At 38.2% G+C, this 18,838-nt stretch overlaps 1 protein-coding gene across 3 annotated transcripts in view; it reads right to left on the minus strand.

The window, feature by feature from the left end:
• LOC117432314 (zinc finger and BTB domain-containing protein 46-like) overlaps window positions 1-5,790 on the minus strand; it is a 41,643-nt gene extending 35,853 nt beyond the window's left edge. Inside the window, exons 1-2 of one of the 3 annotated variants that reach the window (XM_034054055.3) lie at window positions 5,463-5,790; window positions 2,437-2,503 (exon numbers count right to left, since the gene is read on the minus strand). The gene's annotated coding sequence lies outside the window, so the exon portion shown is untranslated. The remainder of the gene's footprint in view (window positions 1-2,436; window positions 2,504-5,462) is intronic. The other 2 variants (XM_034054065.3, XM_034054045.3) reach the window with 2 other exon arrangements.
• Between the last annotated feature and the right edge of the window lie 13,048 nt (window positions 5,791-18,838).

Raw genomic sequence — 18,838 nt, forward strand, 5'->3', positions numbered from 1 at the left:
TACAACAGCCATATCATTCAAACAGCGTCTCTCCTCCCTCTCTCTATCCCTCCATTATGCTCTGCAGTTTGATGGAGATGTCTTCGACTTGTCCTGAATTTGCTACATCAGATGGGTAACAAACCCAGCAATCCAGAAGACAATCATTTAGGGGGAAAAAACACTGAACCCCAGGAGGAAGCATAGAGAGTGAGAGAGGAGAGAGAACCATGTTCCTGAGATTTCTGCCTTGGAACAGGAGGTTATTGAAGATGATTGGTATTCCAATGAGTTGCTGAAACAGCTGGACTCCCACAGCCAGTGCAACCTACAGTTGACTCAGCCAGTTGTTGGAATGAACTTCAGTAAACGTCCTCACCGGGTCATTAAATTCTTGTGTGATCATCAGTACTCCCAGAACAATAAGAAACGCAGTAACTGTACCAAATCTTCAGCCAATCCTCAATCCTTCTAATTTAAACTACAGTGTAAATCTTCAACAAAACTGCTTTATCTTTTTAAAAGCAATGTACCCTTCAACACTACTTCTGGATGCACATTTTTTTTAAAAGGAACAGCATGTATGAAACAATGGTGCTATTGTCTAAGGTAACACGAAGAAACACACCAACACATTCAATGAAAAAAAAATGTCATTTAGAAATTTAAAACTAAGCTTATTGCTAAAATTATTCTCCACATTTAGCAAGCAAGGTAGTAAAGATAAACTGTTGAAGAAACAACAAAACTGCATTTTAATCTGGACACCCCTGTACTTTATAATGGTACCAAGAGATATATCCCTACAGGGAAGGTAAACTCTACTGGTGAGGATTTCAGTTAGTTTAAAGAAATAGTTCACATCGATAATTTATTTTTCAGTAGATACAGTACAGCTTGTAGAACATGTTTTACTTCTATTTTTTCTTTTCAAAACCCTAATTCAGGAATTAAAAGCATGAGTTCCCCTTGCCTCCCTACCCCAGTAGTTTGAGCCATTGCTCACCTGAGCTTTTCAAGCTGTAGTTTTCTAATGAAGTTCCTCCATTACAGTAAAAACGTGGCTGGCTCAGACTACTTGGTATGTACTGTATTAAGTGGGTGTCTTACTTCTACCCCACATTTTATTTATATTCAAACTAACTAACTAACTGCCAGAGACAGGACTCATTTGCAGTGCCATGTATGCCTGGCAAAGTTTTGCTTGCTTCTCTAAAGCCCATGTCAATCAAAGCAGTCTTCCCAGGCTGAATAACAATGGCTTACACATACAATTTTTGTCACACTTGTAGTTCCTGGTGTTTTAAACCATACTTACACTAGGCCTGCCCAGCCAAAGCTTAAATATCTCAGCTGAAGCTGATTGTGTAGATGTTATCTTTTATAGAACCAGCATATTCAGACACCAAATAGGCTTTGTACAGTAGCTCTACAGTAGGAAGCAGATATTGGCAAAATGGGAAATGTTAATGTTTGTAGTTGTTTGTTATCTTTTAGTGTAATAGTAATTATAATTTTAATTACTGAAGCATAATTGTAACCAATTGTAATTGGACTGCTGTTAGGTATCACTGATTAAATATTAGTTGTAACAGTGAACCAACACCATGATTGGGCTGCAACACAAATAGTGATCCAGCCCTTCCATTCTGTTCCAGTGCAATTAAATCCATCATCTATCCACCACGATTGCACTAAATGTGTATGCAACAGCAGAGCCATGTCATTATGTCAGCTAGTGAGAACCCCCCGCCACACACACACACACCGCCTCCCTCAAAACAGCTCATTCCATGTGAACGAACACTCTGATTAAAGAAAAACAAGGCTTAAAAATTAACTCTCTTCACTGTGTGCTTTAACATTCCTTCCTCAAAACATGTTCCATATTACCCCCCTCGCCCCATGACAATTCTTTTCTGGACTATTCAATAGAATTTTCACCTTGAAGAACAATTGTTCAATTAATATTTTTAGGTGGAATGGCTGGGTGTTGTCATTTTTCTATTAAGAACCACTTAACAGAAAAAGATGAAAGACTCATTCACACCCACACCGTGTTCTTTTGAACAGTACTTACAGTGTAAATATATAAATATATATATTTATATCAGTGTGTCCACAACCACAAACAAACTATCAATAGCAGTACCATATAGAGGCTTTAACAAGATGGTCATTACATGCTATTGTGTCCACTTCAAGCATGACTTGCTGGAGTCAAAATCCCAACACGAAAACTCAAAAGACCAGGAGATGAATGTTAAAAACCAAAAGAAACAGCCAACAAAAATGTGTGTCTTCTTATTGTCTGTTTCTTTTTAATCTCCATCTGCAATACACTGCAGTACTGTTTCTTTTACAAAGGAAGCAGAAATTGGCCCATGGCACCCTGATCACCTACGAATTGTAAAACCCGCTGCCCATTAATTTGGCCTGGTCAACACCGATCATTACCTGTCTGATTGTGAGGTTTCCCAGACCAGCCAGCTCCCTGCAAACACACAACTGCCTGAGGGGTCAGCTGGAGCCAGCGATGGGGATAGAATCCCATGGAAAGAAAGAAAAAAGTGTCACATAATAAACTAAACACAGTATTGACAATCTAAAGTGAACATCGGACATTGTCCTGCTGTAGTTAGTAAAGACCCTATCCAATAAAATGGGTTTGTTTTAATGATCTAAACTGTGGCAAGTCATAATGCAGTACTCTGAAACGTGATCTTTTCTAGTGTATTTATTTATTGTATTTAGTGATGTTGGTAATAAATCATCTCTTGATGGATTAATGTAGTGTAAAGGGTGGCACTGTTAAGATCTGCCATTGTTATATTATTAATAGTCCCCACTTCTGCCAACTCCTAAAAAGTTATTAGTCTCTTATTCTCTCTTCCAAAACCACACGTACAGTTACAGATGTTACATTAAGTTTTGTTGTGGGCTGCCGACATACTTTGACTTCAGAAATACAACTCAGATTTAAAAAAAAAAAAATAATCTGAAACTTAGATTCTAAGGGTGTCTTAACTAAGTTTTTGGTTTGTACTTGGTGAGGCTGAACAGATTAAAATAGGCTACTATAGTCACAAAATCATTCTAGGATACTAAAAAGCTTTAGTCAGCACTTTGTGTTGGTCAGCCTTGGGTTATGCAATATAAAAAGAATGTATATTTATACATAGGATCTGCAATGATAAATGGAAGGTAAGATCAATATTGACAGCAGAAGATGGTGTTTCCATTGGAGAACTGTGACTTCATTTTAATTGGCAAGCATCTACAGATGCAGATTGTAAAGTGGAAAAACAATTACAGCCATTACCAACCATTTATTTGTTTGTCATTGCTGAAGTGTAACTTCTCCCAAAAACAAACAAAACAAAATATATATATATATATATATACCTGTAATTTATAGTAGGTCTACATAGGTGCAGTCAGGAAAATACCCTACATGCAGTAGAGAGTTGCACAGCAAAGCCAGTACTGAATGCTACACAATTTGTCAAGCCCTGTAATAATTCCAGTTAGCAGAACTGTCACAATGGAATCCTAACAAGACAGAGTCACAAGAACATTCTGAAACCAAAATATTTCAGCCTGAAATGCAAGTTTGTTTTTTAGGAAATGGGCAAAAAGTTGTAATAAACTGGCCTAACTGAATGTTTGCTGTTCCTTTTCAAATACTGGTTAACCTGAGGCAAACGTTTTTGACATTATGGGAGGCAGAGTAAACATTATCATATACGATAAGATATTTGGATAATGACTTCAAAAAGTATCAATCGTATCGTGCAGTACACTATTCAAAACTTTTCACTTCAACAAAGTGGTCTGAGTAACTACACCACTGCAAAACAAAATGATCCATACTCAAAATACTATTCCTCAAAACGTTACACACATCACTTCTTACAACCTCCAGGGGTTTAGTGACACCAGGGAAACTAAAACATTATGTCAGATTAACTATTGAGAAAGAGCAAACCATTCTGTCAAACTTTATTCAGCTGCACCTAAAAAAAAAAAGAAAAACAAGCTCTCCTTCATATATTATTACTGTATACGTTCTAGTAATGTATTTAGTGCATCTGTCCCACATGCTACACTGTACACTGCCCTGGACCAGGATATGTTGTAGCCAGTGATTTGCAAATTATTAAAACATGTGTCAAAGTATTAAATTGTATCAGTTTAACAAGTAGTTAAATATTGTCTGCCAGCATTGTGCCATATGATTTTGTTTCAGTGCCTTGATGCTGCAGATACAGTATACAAGGGACTGCTCCCCTTTCTGTGCACTACTATCATTGAATTTAAAATGGAGGCAGACTGTTGGGGGGCAGAGAGAGAGAGAGAGAGAGAGAGAGAGAGAGAGAGAGAGAGAGAGAGAGAGAGAGAGAGAGACACACACCCCCTCCTAATAAATAATTGTGCGATGCTCTTTTTTTTTTTTTATTATCTCCAGCATATCCCCACCCCCATCAATATTACACTTTATAACACTTCTCTAAACCCCAAAGAAGTAATTCAAAAAGAATTCTACGGTCAGGTGACAAAACAACAACAAAAATAACGAAACGTTGAAGCTGAAAAAACCCCTTCCCTTGTCTGGTGTAGAAAGGCAGGGTGTTGACGCAGCAGAAATTTCCAGCTGGAGAAATTCCCCTTTTGGAGGTTAGACGAGGGAGGAGGGGAGGGGGGTTAAACCCTTGCCAGCTTTTGAGCGAGTATCCATTTATACCACGAACCGTAAACATCAAAACCTCCACAACACATCACTGACATTCCAGATACATTTTCTCGTTACCTTGTAATGTTATGGGACTGAAATCTATTTGAAAATATCATTTTTCAGGGTTTAAAAGAAAGTCGGACTAGACGAGAGAGGGCGGCGGGTTAGACCATTTGAAATCCCCTACCCACAGATAAATGACAGTGAGCTCTTAAATTAAATGGAAACAAAAATAAATAATAAATAAACACTGGACTACAAAAGTAGTTAAGAGCTAAATATAAGGTTTGTTTTTGTTGGTAGAATGTTTATTGCCATTAATAAGAACAGTATTATTAAAATAGTGAAATATTATTTTATGTTCATTGTTTACTGACTGCTTGCTGCTAGACAGTACAGTGCTGTGTAACATTGAGTTTCTTAAAGTCGCGAATGTCTGACCTGTCACTGTCAGAGCAGATACAGAGCATTCACACATACATAAATAAATAACTGTATACTGTACATACATTGTGTCAATCAAACCATGCAAGCTCACGGCACTGTTCAACTTAAATGTCATAATTAATTAGGTTGAGTAAAATACACAATTACATTATTATATTTGCTCTATAATTAAAAGTAAACATCTCCAACTGACGTAGAAAACGAATACAACACCGTGCACAAAATTAAATATAGAACATACAATTGTATAGAATGTATACAGATAGTAATATATAGAATTGGAACCAACCAAGATCCTTACCTGTTAATCCATGAAGATAGGGTTCTTAGAATGTTACTGCTTTGGGTCCAGGGTGCTATGGCAACGAGGGGCACATGCAGAATATATGTATATTTGTGGTTGCTGTCTCTGTATATGTATGTAATTCCTCTGTTCTCTTTCTTCCACCCCTGGCTCTGCCTTTCTGTGTCTCGGTATCAGGAACCAACCTCCCCCTCTGTCTCTCCTCTCCTCCTCTCTGTCTCTCTCAACTGAGTCTCAAACACAGGAAATGAGGCAACATGGGCACACACACACTTACCTAATAGCATGCTGGGTAAAAAGACCAGCCCACTGACAACCCCAATCTGACTGACAAAATATTGTCTTTACTACTAGACTGAACACAGAGGCCTGTCAAGCCATGGATAGGAAAATAGTAGTTTATTCAGGCTGCCTCGGTACTGTATGTGACTATGTAGTGCCTTTCACACAGTTCAACAGAGCACCTTCTTCTTCTTCTTCTTCTTCTTCTTCTTCTTCTTCTTCTTCTTCTTCTTCTTCTTCTTCTTCTTAACACTAAATAATACATAGTTTAGGTTAACGTCAATTGGCCAGTATTTGTACTGTGTAGCCAAATGTATTTTATAGCTTTTGACTTTGTGTGGATACTGTTAGTAGGTTTCATTTTTGTGCATTTACATGCACATATTTTAATTCCAATAATAAGCAATTATTTTTAAAACATTTAAAATATCTATTTTTTTTTTGTAACTTGAAAACTGCTTTTAAAATTTATGTAGTAAAGGATCTTGTGAGGAACTGTTTTCTGACTATCCCATGCTTGCTCAGCATGATTTTTTTTTTTTTTGTCACTGGAGTTTCAATGGTTCCTGGGTATCCTTTGCAAACAATAAGCGATTGCTGTACCTCCTGGTGAGCCATGTGATTGTGTGTTCCCCGTGTTCCTCATTCATATGAGGTACCGGTATACAATCTCCAATCGAATGTCTACAGCAATGCAATTTAAACAGCTGACAGCATCTTAGTGAGCAATAAGAATAATGTTAATTTTCACAAGCACAAACCTGGAAGGCTTTCACAGCTGAAGATTATGCTGTCAGGGCAGGATTTGATAGGCTCCTTCTGGTTAGTAAATGTAATGAATGACAAAGAACTGAAAGATATCACAACCTTAATCCAGCTACAATGTACCCTTTCTCTATATTTCATTTACAAGGGTAGATGTTTGTTTTATTCCTGCAAAATCCCTACAGCGACACCCTGTAGTTTGTTTTGAACCTGCATGGTTTATAACCTCCTGTCTAACCTTATTTGGAAGGGTAAAAAAGTCCAAACACTTAGGAGGCTAGTGAAATACGATTTTAGAAAAACAGGTACTACTGCTTTAATATTTGACATGTTTTTTCTGACCTCCCCTGTAATATCTGTCCAATTCTCCTGTGAATAAATCCCAGAAGTCAAATGATTAGAAATGAACAGCTTTGCGCAGACTGCCAGGACTAAGATCAGGAGACCTGCAGGTTGACTCCTGTCCAAAGCTGAAGATTGAAATATGTGTTTACATGGATTTTACATGTTCAGTGGTATAAATACTACAGCACATGCATATGGATTACCTTTGATTCCAGTTACAGACCACCCAAGTGACCCGCAAATTGACATTAAAGACCGCAGACCCATGACTGTCATTGTAGAACCCACACAATAAAACTTATATGTAAGATTAGGGTCAATCTTGGCTGGTTCCTGGCCTCAGTACACAGCACAAGACTAGAAAGTGGATTAAACTGTTTGGGTGATGTAAAAAACTGAAGTTTGTCATCATCAACACATGATTGCCTGCACACTCCATTTACTGATGGGTTCTTAATTCAAATTGCAAATTATATCATTTGTTTTCTTTTTCCTTTATTGATCCGAAATGTAATTTTAATAATTTAGGTCAGATTAATCTTTGTCCATAATTTTCTCGAGATAGGGGGTTACCCTTAGCCCCCAGCCCCCACCCCACCTATGAATCAGCTGTCATGGTATTGCAGGATCAAAGAAAAAGTATATACAGAACTACAACAAACATATTTCTTGCATTTACAGTTATTCTGTTAAAACAGTTTCCAAAACTACGACAGCTTTTAAAAAGTACCAGATGACAAAAACTTTGATAAAGGTTATTGCTAGTATTTTATGTTTACAGTTTGTTAATGGCCAGTTTTTAACAGTGTCATAATTAAATTTAAACCTGCCAAGAATCTTAACAAGATTTTCTTTTTTAAGTCAATGATAAGCAAACAAATGTGAAGCATCTTTTCATATGCCTTCGGGCAGGATTTAAACACTGAGACAGACAGAGATTTAGATAGATTGACACAGGGATCTTTCAGAGGCATAGTATTGCATAAGATATTGCAATGATACTTTGATTTTAGGGCGCTTAAAACTCAGGTAAAACAAGTACCAGGTAGAGCTTTAATAAATAATATTTTATCAATAACTGCAAATTGCTGCAGAAACTTACTCCAGTTTTTATTTTTATTTTTCATTTGTTTTATATTGCGCTTCCCAAAAGATTGCACAAAAGCAAACAAAATGGACGAGCTTCTGGGTAAACAGCAAGATGACTTATCTTCAAAGGCGTAGAGGCTATCTGTTTTGTACCCAGCATGGGGGTAAAGCGCAGTGGAGCCCAAGGGGCTGCCAGCGCAGGGTAGGCATCTTGTTTTGCCTCTAGGATAACTTGCAGAAACAGCTCTCCTGTGATAAATGAAAGATCACATCTTGTTGATGTTTTAAAATTGTGTTATTTAGGCCAACAATAAAAAATACAGTGGATCCAGGGAATAGGTTTGGAAACCTTTTGTATGAGCTGTCAGTAAGGAGGGGTTGATCTGATTCTTATATGTTGAAAATCTGAAGGTTTGCTAGACACTTTGAAGAGGAATTGCACACAATGCTGAGGCACAGTTAGAGCACTGGAGCTTCATGTATCATGTTAATGTATTTTTTACATGACTATTGTATGGTGTTGACAGTCATTCTCCATGGCTCTGGGTTCTGTTGACCCAATATTGAGTTATTAGAATTCTTCTCTAAATCTACGTTAACCTGGCTTCGAACTGCCATCCTCGTTCGATTCGTATCATGGGACAATGTGACCTTTCAGCTCTATATTGTAGCAACCGAACCCAGAACCATGCAGAGTGATTGCAGACAATATGAAATTAAGGGAGAAAACTAAGGAATGTAAAAAAATAAAAATAATAATAATAATAAAAAACATTTAAAATGACATTTGAAGCAAAGGTCAGTGAAAACAACATAATTGGACAGAGTGACCTTGGTGATGACCTCTGAGCGGAAGAGCACAAAAAAGACCTTGTATAGTTTTTTTTTTGTTTGTTTTTTTTTTCTGGTGATTTAGTGGTCATGAAGGGTTACAATCTATGCCACTGGCTATAGACAGGGACAGTTTCTGCAGGTTCCATGAGTGCTCCTCAGTCTTGACCTGAATGCACTTCAGTCCTGGGCCTCTCCCAAACAGGACTGCTAAACAAGCACAACTGCATGGAAACTTTGTGATTTATAGACTAAATTGAGCTCAGCAACTCCTTTCCCCTGTGAACTTTGAACCCATGCCTCAGAATATTGCCACAGTTAGATGATATGGCCACTAGGTGCTTATTATGCACAAAAGAAAACAATAGCACCTTAATATTGACTGTGATTAATGTAACTAATCCTGGTAAATTGTTTTATTGATTTGTGCTTTTCGTATATGCAGGAAAATGTGTTAAGCAGAGCGTGCCAGTCGACTGTCTGTGATCAACTGGTTTTAGCAGCATCCAACACACCATGGTGAAAGAAATGTACTCCATTAAGCACAAAGGGGGTGCAATGATTTGGGAGGTACTGTCTATACCACACTCTAATGCATAAAGTCTACCTTAACCCTATTCTCCTTAAAAAAAAAAAAAAAACGCCTCACTCCTGTACTGTCCACCTCCGATAAGCAGTGCTCTGCAGGGGATAAGGAGCTAACTGAATGCCCCAGGCTAGCGGTACTATTACCTTTACATTCTTTACTGCCTTTAAAGCTTTGATGGTATTTTGTGAATAAATCCTGTATTATGTGTGCAGGTCCTGGTCAGGGAGGGGGCAGCTCTCTCTCTCTCTCTCTTTCTCTCTCTCTCTCACTCTCCCTCCCTCTAAAGCTGCTTCCCATCACTGTCCTCTTTGTCAATCCGCCTGCCTGCCAACTCCTACCTCACTGTGGAGGCTAAGGCTGACTGCCGTTGAGTCAGGGAGACTACAGTAATTCAGGGATAATCCTCTCCTACACTGGAAATTCATTAGGGGTTGTGGACAGAACTCTCCCACACCAAACAAATCCCATAGGCCTCTGAAGGGGTGGTTCTTTTGTGGTGTGGGTTGAACTCAAACTGCAGCTTAACTCAAACGATACACCACCTCGCTCACAGGGCTACTGTACTATCATGAAATTATAAAGCATTTACAATTGAGTTTAAAGCAATAGGTGGTGTTTTACTGTACTAAAGATTTTAGTCTAGAAATGGACTAATTACACATTTCTTTTTTTCATTCAGTTGTCGTATCCCAGTATAGACTAGCCACCACAGCCTTTTTTGAGGACTGTGCTTCTTGTTTTAGATTACCTAGCTGAGATATGCAATTTTAAATGATGACAAAGGGATAATTTACAAAGAAGATGAAATGCTATAAAGTCATTTGAACATTTCACACTTACACTGCTGTGAAAAAATGGTATTCACTGCCCTGTAATGATCAATCAATCAATCAATCAATCAATCTTTATTTTATATTACGCCTTTCATAGAGGACCACCATCACAAAGCGCTTTACAAGATGCAGTAACAACAAGAAAATCCATAATACTTTAAATACAGAGAAATGCATAATACATGATATACAGTAAAAAAAAAAAAAGCTAATAGCAGATATCAGGCTTAAAGAGCATGGAAAGCAAGAGAGAACAGGTGGGTCTTGAGGGCTGATTTAAAGCGAGCGACGGTGGGAGCATCACGTACCAAAGCTGGGAGAGAGTTCCAAAGAGTCGGAGCCATGAAGCTAAACGAGCGTTCTCCAAGTGTGGTGCACTTTTGCTTGGGGATAACAAGCAGGCCAGAGTCGGAGGACCTCAGCTTGCAGGCAGGGACATAGCGGGTCAGCAGGTTGAGGAGGTACTCGGGACCTGTGTGATGAAGGGCATTGTAGGTGAGCAGGAGAGTTTTGAAAATAATCTGAACTTTACAGGAAGCCAGTGGAGCTGGGCAAGATGGGGGGTGATGTGATCACCTTAGTCATACATTTACAACAATACATTTCCAAAGTTTGCAGTTTATTTTTTGTGTATTTCTGACTTTTTTTACCATGCTTTATCATACTTGTCTCCTGTGCGTTACTGCACTTGCCTGTACTTCACATTCAGTATGCTTGGAGTAAAACTAAAGCAACATTATAATTCAAGGCTAATGCTATGTATTTTGTTATTGAGAGATCTAAATTTTCACTGTGCTTGACTGAGCTTTGCATTTACAATGGTATACTGCCATGGTACACGTTTATGAGGGCAGGGAATAGCCAACAGCATTGTGGGACAAACACGAAGGCATTATCATTGCCCTTCTGGTCTTGTGCTTTTTAGACTTTGGGCTATACAGATAAAGATCAAACTGTTTCTCAAAATCACTTCCTGTCACTTGTGTAGTAGGTCACATGGTCTGATTAAAGCTAGGCCATTGGAGGTAAACTGAGCTACAGCCTGGGATGTGATGTGGCACCAGGAAGCAGCTGCAACTACTTATATAGCCTTGTCTTTGAAAAAGCATAACATTAAAAATGGAAGTATACAAGGAAAGAACCAAAAGAGGTCAAGTGGGACCAGTAAAAATATTGCTGCTAATGTGTTCGCAAATGAGAAGAAAATAGAATTTTAAATCTAGCACTGCTTTATTGTAATAACGTATGCGTTGGCTAAAGTACCCCTTATGATGGTGACCTTATAACTGAACTAGATGTGTATGAGTCGTGTATAGTAACTGTTAAAATGTACAATATGATGGCACGAAGGTACTTTATACAGAGACAGATCTGTTCTTATTAGAACAAGCTTCACAATATCATGTTCCCTGTCTGAAACGGTGTCATTGAACTTTACAAGGCTAACAAGAGGTGCTTTCCTTCACACTGAATGCAGACCCTGCAAACAGGAAAATGTGGTATTGGGTTCCATTGTGTGCAAGCTCAATGAAACAAAATCAAAGACCACAGTGTGGGTGTTGGCTCTTTTCATGGGGTTTTACAGATAACACCCAGTGTATCTTCCTGGTTTAAAATCACACACCACTCACTGAACACGAAGGTTGGGATGGTGTGTAAGATCCCATTACAGCCAGTGCACCTCCCAAACAGCCCATCATCACGTATGTGACGTGTGACCCCTTTCTAATTTATGATGATGTGAAAGGTTCTTCTCGGTTTACTGTGGGGGTGTATCCGGGTTTGGGAATGTTATTTTGGGGTGGTTCAGTTCCCTTGACGAGAAGATAGATTGTTGAGGGGGGTTTGGCGATGGGAGGGGGGTATTTATCCAGCAGAACAAGCCTTTATAAGCATACATATGTTGTGCCTGATATGAGCTAGTTGTTCTGTAAAGATTTCCAGATAACTCAGCTCCCCAGGGACACCATCAGCTGGAGAGATGCATTACCAGACAGAGTTGAGGGTCTTTCTACTTCAGTACCAACGGAAGAACACAAAAGCCCATATTTTGGTAATGTTTGACCTTGAAATAAACACTAAAATGCCAATTTAAAAGAGTGCTAACTAGGGGTTTATAATGAATTGTCTTTTTATTAACGCTAGCTATATTATCACTGCCCCGTCTATTTCTTCTGTAAAGATCTAGTCATTCTTTGCGTGTATCATTTGGAATATGCAAACCAAGTTACAGATAAAAAGTTCACACCAATGATCTGGCTGGAATCAGACCATATGACCTACAGTCCAAGTACCAGCATGAAGGGGTTTATCTGTAATGTTGTATTTGGAATATCCTAAAAAAGAAAAGAACAGCCAAAAGATAAAGGAGACCTCTCTCCTTTAAGCTCTGAGCTTGAGCTTTTTCTCGCTATATGTTTAAAAATAGTAGTATTCACTATTATGTTGACATTTCATTATTTGTTCATTATTTGGTTATTGTCTGTCAACAGCTTTAGTTAATTCTTCTTTTTTGTGGTCGTAACAGATACCAACAGATGCCAAGTGATGTTGACATTTTAAGATGTTTTTTTTTTAGATTTTTAAAAATGATTTAACTATAATCTTTGAAAGCTGTGAACATGCAGTCATCAAACTTATTTCAACTTGTCTCAATTTAACGAGCGTCAGATGTATAAAATGATTTTTACCTGAAAAGCATGAACAAAAATACAGTTTCCACAAAAGAGTCTGGTTTCTGTCTCTTACAGTGACAGCAAAGTTTTTAAAAATGATACAAATCAAATTTTTGTTCTCCTTGCCCCACACCCCTTGGGTCAAACCTGATTATTATTATTATTTATTTCTTAGCAGACCCCCTTATCTAGGGCGACTTACAATTGTTACAATATATCACATTATTTTTACATACAATTACCCATTATACAGTTGGGTTTTTACTGGAGCAATCTAGGTAAAGTACCTTGCTCAAGGGTACAGCAGCAGTATCCCCCACCTGGGATTGAACCAACGACCCTCCGGTCAAGAGTCCAGAGCCCTAACCACTACTCCACACTGCTGATTAAAACTGAAGACTAAATTCACAAACAAGGAAAGTGAGTCAGTGAGAAATAATTGGGTAAAGTGATAAGAAATGGTTAATAGTTGTGGCTGATAGGCAGGTCTTGGGAACCAATTGAGCTTGTCCAGGTGGTCGTGGGGAGGAAATTGGGGATGGTTCGGGCCAGGAGACAAGCTCATAAAACAAAGTTCAAGAGTTCAAAGGAGGGATCAGGAAGAGGAAGGCAGTAATGAAAGAGCAAAACTGCTGATAACTACAGACAAGGGGGAGGGGCTGATACACACAGTTTAAAATGACCATGTTACCAAGAGAAAGAAATATACTGTACTACATATAGCCTACAAGCACCTCCACTGCTGGTTTTTAAACACACTTTCCCTTAACAAAGTTATGTTAGACATACCGAAACATTGGGAAGTTGGTGCTTTTGAGCACAAACTTATGACTGGAACTGTATGTGCAACTTCAAACACTTTCCTTTGTTTATCTCTGGTTTTTCAATGCAACCCCCATGTCTCCTTAGGGTCAGCAGGGGAGTGATGAGATCATTTTAATTCAGGTTCAGTTTGAGATTGTGACCAGCAATCTCCAGGACCAGCGTGTAAGATCAGAAGGGGATGTTTCATGACTTTAAGCCCCCCGACAAGATGAATTTGAAGCTGATTAAGGGCAGGAACTTGACTCCCTGCAAATGGGAGATACTGGGATGCAAGTGTGATGACAGGTCTGGAGCCAAAGAAATTGGCAAGTGTGGAAAGAGAGCCGTTTTATTTAAAGAAATGGTTTAAGTCGGAGAAGTTTTCTTTTCTCTTTTTGTCAGACCTCATAAAGAATCGCCTTGTGAACAGCAGCCACAATTCTTTCTTGAATTGTTTTTTTTTTTAATTAATACATTTCTTATTCATAACTTAGAACAGTGGCCTCCACACAGGCTATACTACTCCATAGAACAGAAAAGTGAGGCTTTGTGCTGTTCCGTTCCAGTACTGCCAGGTGACTGTTAATACATACAGTAACATTGTGAGTTTGAGCTTAGATGAAGCGACAGTAAGTCTAGTCCCTGTGGAAACCTTGTTTTGTAGCCAGGCAGGAAACCATTGCCATTATTTTAACCAAGGTCCAGGCTTAGTGGGGGCCATGACCACGTCAAGCCAGGAGACACATGTGCTAACTATCATGCCACTGGACTGGTGGTAGTGAATCAAACACAATTATAGAAGTAATTAACGTCAGGTCTATAATTGTGTTTCCTGTGTACAGTAGTTAATGTTATACAGACACTGGAGAATCAAGTACAGCACATTATTTACATTATAAAATGACTAGGATACTGCATTTGATTATCAGCAGTAAGTGCATGCACAGTAGTGTATTAAGAGTACAGTTTAGCAGATAATCTTGTTACTATCAGAAGTCACACTGTATGTGTAGTGCAGGTACAGTCATCTAACTTTGCAGAGCAGGCTGCTACCATGAAGTGTTGCAACTTATTTTTCTTTTAATGCAACTGCAGGGTTTTTTTCATGTGCAATGGTAAGTCTGGTGTTCCAAGAAATGATATATAGTGCATACATCATTAACTGTGTAGTAAATGGCACATTAATACATAAGGGAGTGTAGTTACCACGGCATCTCCACTGTTTGTTTTTTGTTTGTTTTAAACACACTTTCCCTGAACAAAGGTATGTTAAACATACTGAAACGTTGGGAAGGTGGCTCTTTTGAGGAAAAACATTATTACTGTTGATATGTTAGGTTAATTGAAATTTGTATAATCCCAAAATCTTTTCCTGTTCAGGGTGGGTTGTCTTGCGAATGACCTCCATCTCGATGCAGATAATGCATTTAACCCAACCCTGATCTAAAACACATCAAGCAGTGAGCAGAAACGTCACAGTGCAGGTGGGTCTTCTAATTAAAGCTATATACTGTATATATATATATATATATATATATATATATATATATATATATATATATATATATATATATATATATATATTGCAAATCCATTGTGCAGCATGAATAAAAACAGAATGCTTAATGGACGTGTTAGACTTCATTTTTGTTCGTAACATTGGTTTACTTGCTAGTTTCCCCCAGGGCTATTTTCAATTTCACTTCCTCTGTGGATATGTAGAGAATAAAGAGGTTTGGTGTTTGGGTTGGGGTTTTATATTTCACGGATGCACACTGCACAGCAGTTCCGATATTGTTTTATCTTCAGCCTGGATGATGAGACATGGCACAGAAAGTGAAAAAATGCTAATGGATTATCTGACTGATACAGTGTGGTACAGTCAGTGCTCCGTGATCTACAGGAAATCCCAGGTGTATGGGAAATAACCACCATTGCAGGGAACGTAGAAACATTTCTAGATCTATTTTTCATGGGATTTTCCCTGTCTGTGATGAAATAACAAATGTCATCAAAGGTTATAGTGTGGCTATTAACAAGGAATAACATTTTAATCACACATAATGAAACATTTGAATGACACATTACTAAAGTGTGATGATAAGTTATAACGCAATGAATTAAGGTTTGGTATAAACACCATAGTTACTTGTGCTTATAACACTTTGCTATAACCTATAAAATATTTCATGCATGACAAATTGGGGAACGGTAGCCTTATGATTTCCTATAAGTTACCAATCTTGGGTGTCGTACAATTTTTTAAAATTTTTGTCATTTTTTGGTTTTGTGGGTTTCTTTAATTTGAGATACATGGCTACTGTAGTGATCCAGCAATGGGGTAACTAAATAAAGTACCCCAGGGGTCAAATTTTCAGATCCAAACATAGCCCTCGACCTTCCCCTGGATGAAAGAGGAGGCCATGCAAAGTTTGGTTGCACTGGCTCCTGCGGGGTCTGAATGCATAAAGGAACAGACAGACAGACAAACTTTCTTCTTTATAAATTAAGATGATAAATGTATAATGTTGTTCATGACATCCTTATGTAGCTGCACACATTTTTAGCCTCACGTAAATAATGTAGGAGTCTTTTCAGAAGCAGACCTAGTGGTTGAAAAGGGACACTTTTGCTGGAATACTTCTGGGTAAATAATAAACAGAAACAATAGCAGAACAATATAATGACATAAAGTATCCCATTAAGACATACAACATACAAAAGCATACGAAGTGAACTGTATCCAGAAATAAAATAAACAGCTCAAGATCAAATATTGAACAAGAAACTGCTCAGCTGCATCTATCCAGGGCCTGACAACTGCCCTAGCAGGGTGCGCTCCACTCTGACTGTGGTAGCTGGCTTCTAACTAAACAGCTAGCAGGACCAAGCCCTACTGTAGGTGGATATGGGATAGTCTTGGTTGAGGAAAATAATCTTTTTTCACAGCGGTCGAGACAGGAATTGGTATGTTTTCTTTATGTATTCTTTTAAAATATTCTTCAAGGGAGGTTACCACAACTCTTCCTGTCCTTAGCTGTGATAAACTTGTCCATGTGTCTGTTTACAACTAAATTACAAGGACACATTCTTAGAAACCTCTCAATAATTTGCTGAAGACCTTCATTGCATCACAAAGTCAAGGATCTCCACTCAAACTCGTGGTATGATTGCTCAGCACCAGTTACAGTGCAAGCAAGGAATATTGAATTACTGTACATTATTCTGCCAATCTTCACTACAATTCAATGTCACTGTACCACGGGTACAGTATATGTGTTTTACAGTAAGTGTGTATAGAATACATTAAGACTTTGTGAAGTCAGATTGAATAGCATTATAACACAGTAGAAAAAATAAGGCTCTGTTATCCTAGGTTTAGTAAGATTCTAATAGCCTTTGATCAGTGTGGTTGGTAAAGGTCACTTGTGAGCAAGCTAGATTGAAAATGTCATCTTATAATTAGCCAGCTGCAGTCACATGGCGTTGGAGCTCAGAAAGACAGTACAGAGTCATAGTGTAGGGGCATAGACGGAGCTAGCCAGGGTATAAGACCGAAACAGGGTGTGGTCATCACATGACGAGTGTTAAGGGGAAATGCAAACAAACTCACAGGATCTGTAGGTTTTTAAAGGGTAATTAAACCATCCCTGCATGATACACAAATGACACACTGTACCCACACAATCACACTTTTTGTTAAATTGTACACAGTATATCAGACACAAATCTTTAACTCAGTAGTTATTTTTAGCTAATTAAATAGTGTTTGGCTTCTTTAAAAGTTGCATGTAACTCATCTTAAAAAACCTGAATGTGAATTAATCAATATAATACTAATTTATTTAAGACAGCAGTTCGCCTCTTCGTCTCTCCCGAGTCAGCGCGGGGTGGCAGCGGTGAGCCGGGCTTAAAATTGGGCATTGCAAATTGGGGAGAAAGTAGGGTAAAAAAAAACAAAAACAATAAGAGATTGCAAAGTTATAAAAAAAAAAAAAAAAAAGACAGCAGTTTCCCGTGATCTTTCTTGAATTTATCATGCTCTCACAGGGTTTACTATGATTTTTACGATTCCTTACCAATTTTGCCTTGTCTTTCCTATGCTTACAATATCTTTTGTGTGTGTGTCAGCGGCCAATCGGTTGTTTTGCTTATACAATTGCCCCCTCTAGTGGTAAAGAACATAAAACATAGCCTGCAATAGTAGATACTAACTCAAAATTCAACCTACTGTACCTGTATTTTAAAAATAAATGTTTTGTTTGTTGTTTAAAAAAAAAAAAAAAAAAGCATCTGGCGCCTGAAGCTACAGAATATAATCATTGTAAACATCCTTAAGAGGTAGGCCCAAAATGGACCTTGTAACACATTACCAGGGGTTAATACATTTCCACAGTAATGTAGAAACTTGAAAATTGTACTTTTGATTTCAATTTGTCTCTCTGCCTAGTTTTTGCCTGGCTCAAAAACAGAGAAGTGACTCACTCCCATGCTCTACAAGAGAAGCTGCTCGTTACTCTTACAGTGTTTTCCGAGGGCGGGGGTGGGCAAAGGAGTGGGATGGGGGTGGACAGCATTCCCAGCTGAATGCTGAAGGTCTCAAATGTCCTAAAGCCCTGAGTTTCAATGGCATTAATAAATGTGGTGCTTTTCTTCAGCACCAGTCAAGAGAAACACAGGTTGAATAAACAATTGATCATGTGTTATTAATTTACAGACCAAAGCATATTTCCTGTATGCTCTCTAATTCATTTAATCTGCACTGACTCCTATTCACAGCACCAGCAAACACAGTTAGGTTCTGTTTTAAATGTCCTTGGGGGGTTCAAAAAACATTCTTTTTCTTTTAATCTAGTTGTGGGTCAACAATAACTGGCTCAATCATGATTTCTTAAGGAGAAATGTGTTGAACCATCCTCTAAGAAATTAAAATAGCCTTAATTCAAAAATTGTATAATGACAACCAACACACACACACACAAGATGACAGTAAATAGAAATTGGCACTGTATATCATAGAGATGGTTATGTGCAGATTGCAAGATCTTTATCTCAAGGTCCAGACAGTTAGTTTTTTCCATGTGCTCAATGAGGCCTCTATAACCACATGGGCTTTCTCTAGAAATAGGTTACACAATGTTTGTAACTTTACTGCATGCT

This window comes from Acipenser ruthenus, chromosome 29 (genome assembly GCF_902713425.1).
Source record: "Acipenser ruthenus chromosome 29, fAciRut3.2 maternal haplotype, whole genome shotgun sequence".
In the NCBI taxonomy this organism is placed as follows: Eukaryota; Metazoa; Chordata; class Actinopteri; order Acipenseriformes; family Acipenseridae; genus Acipenser; species Acipenser ruthenus.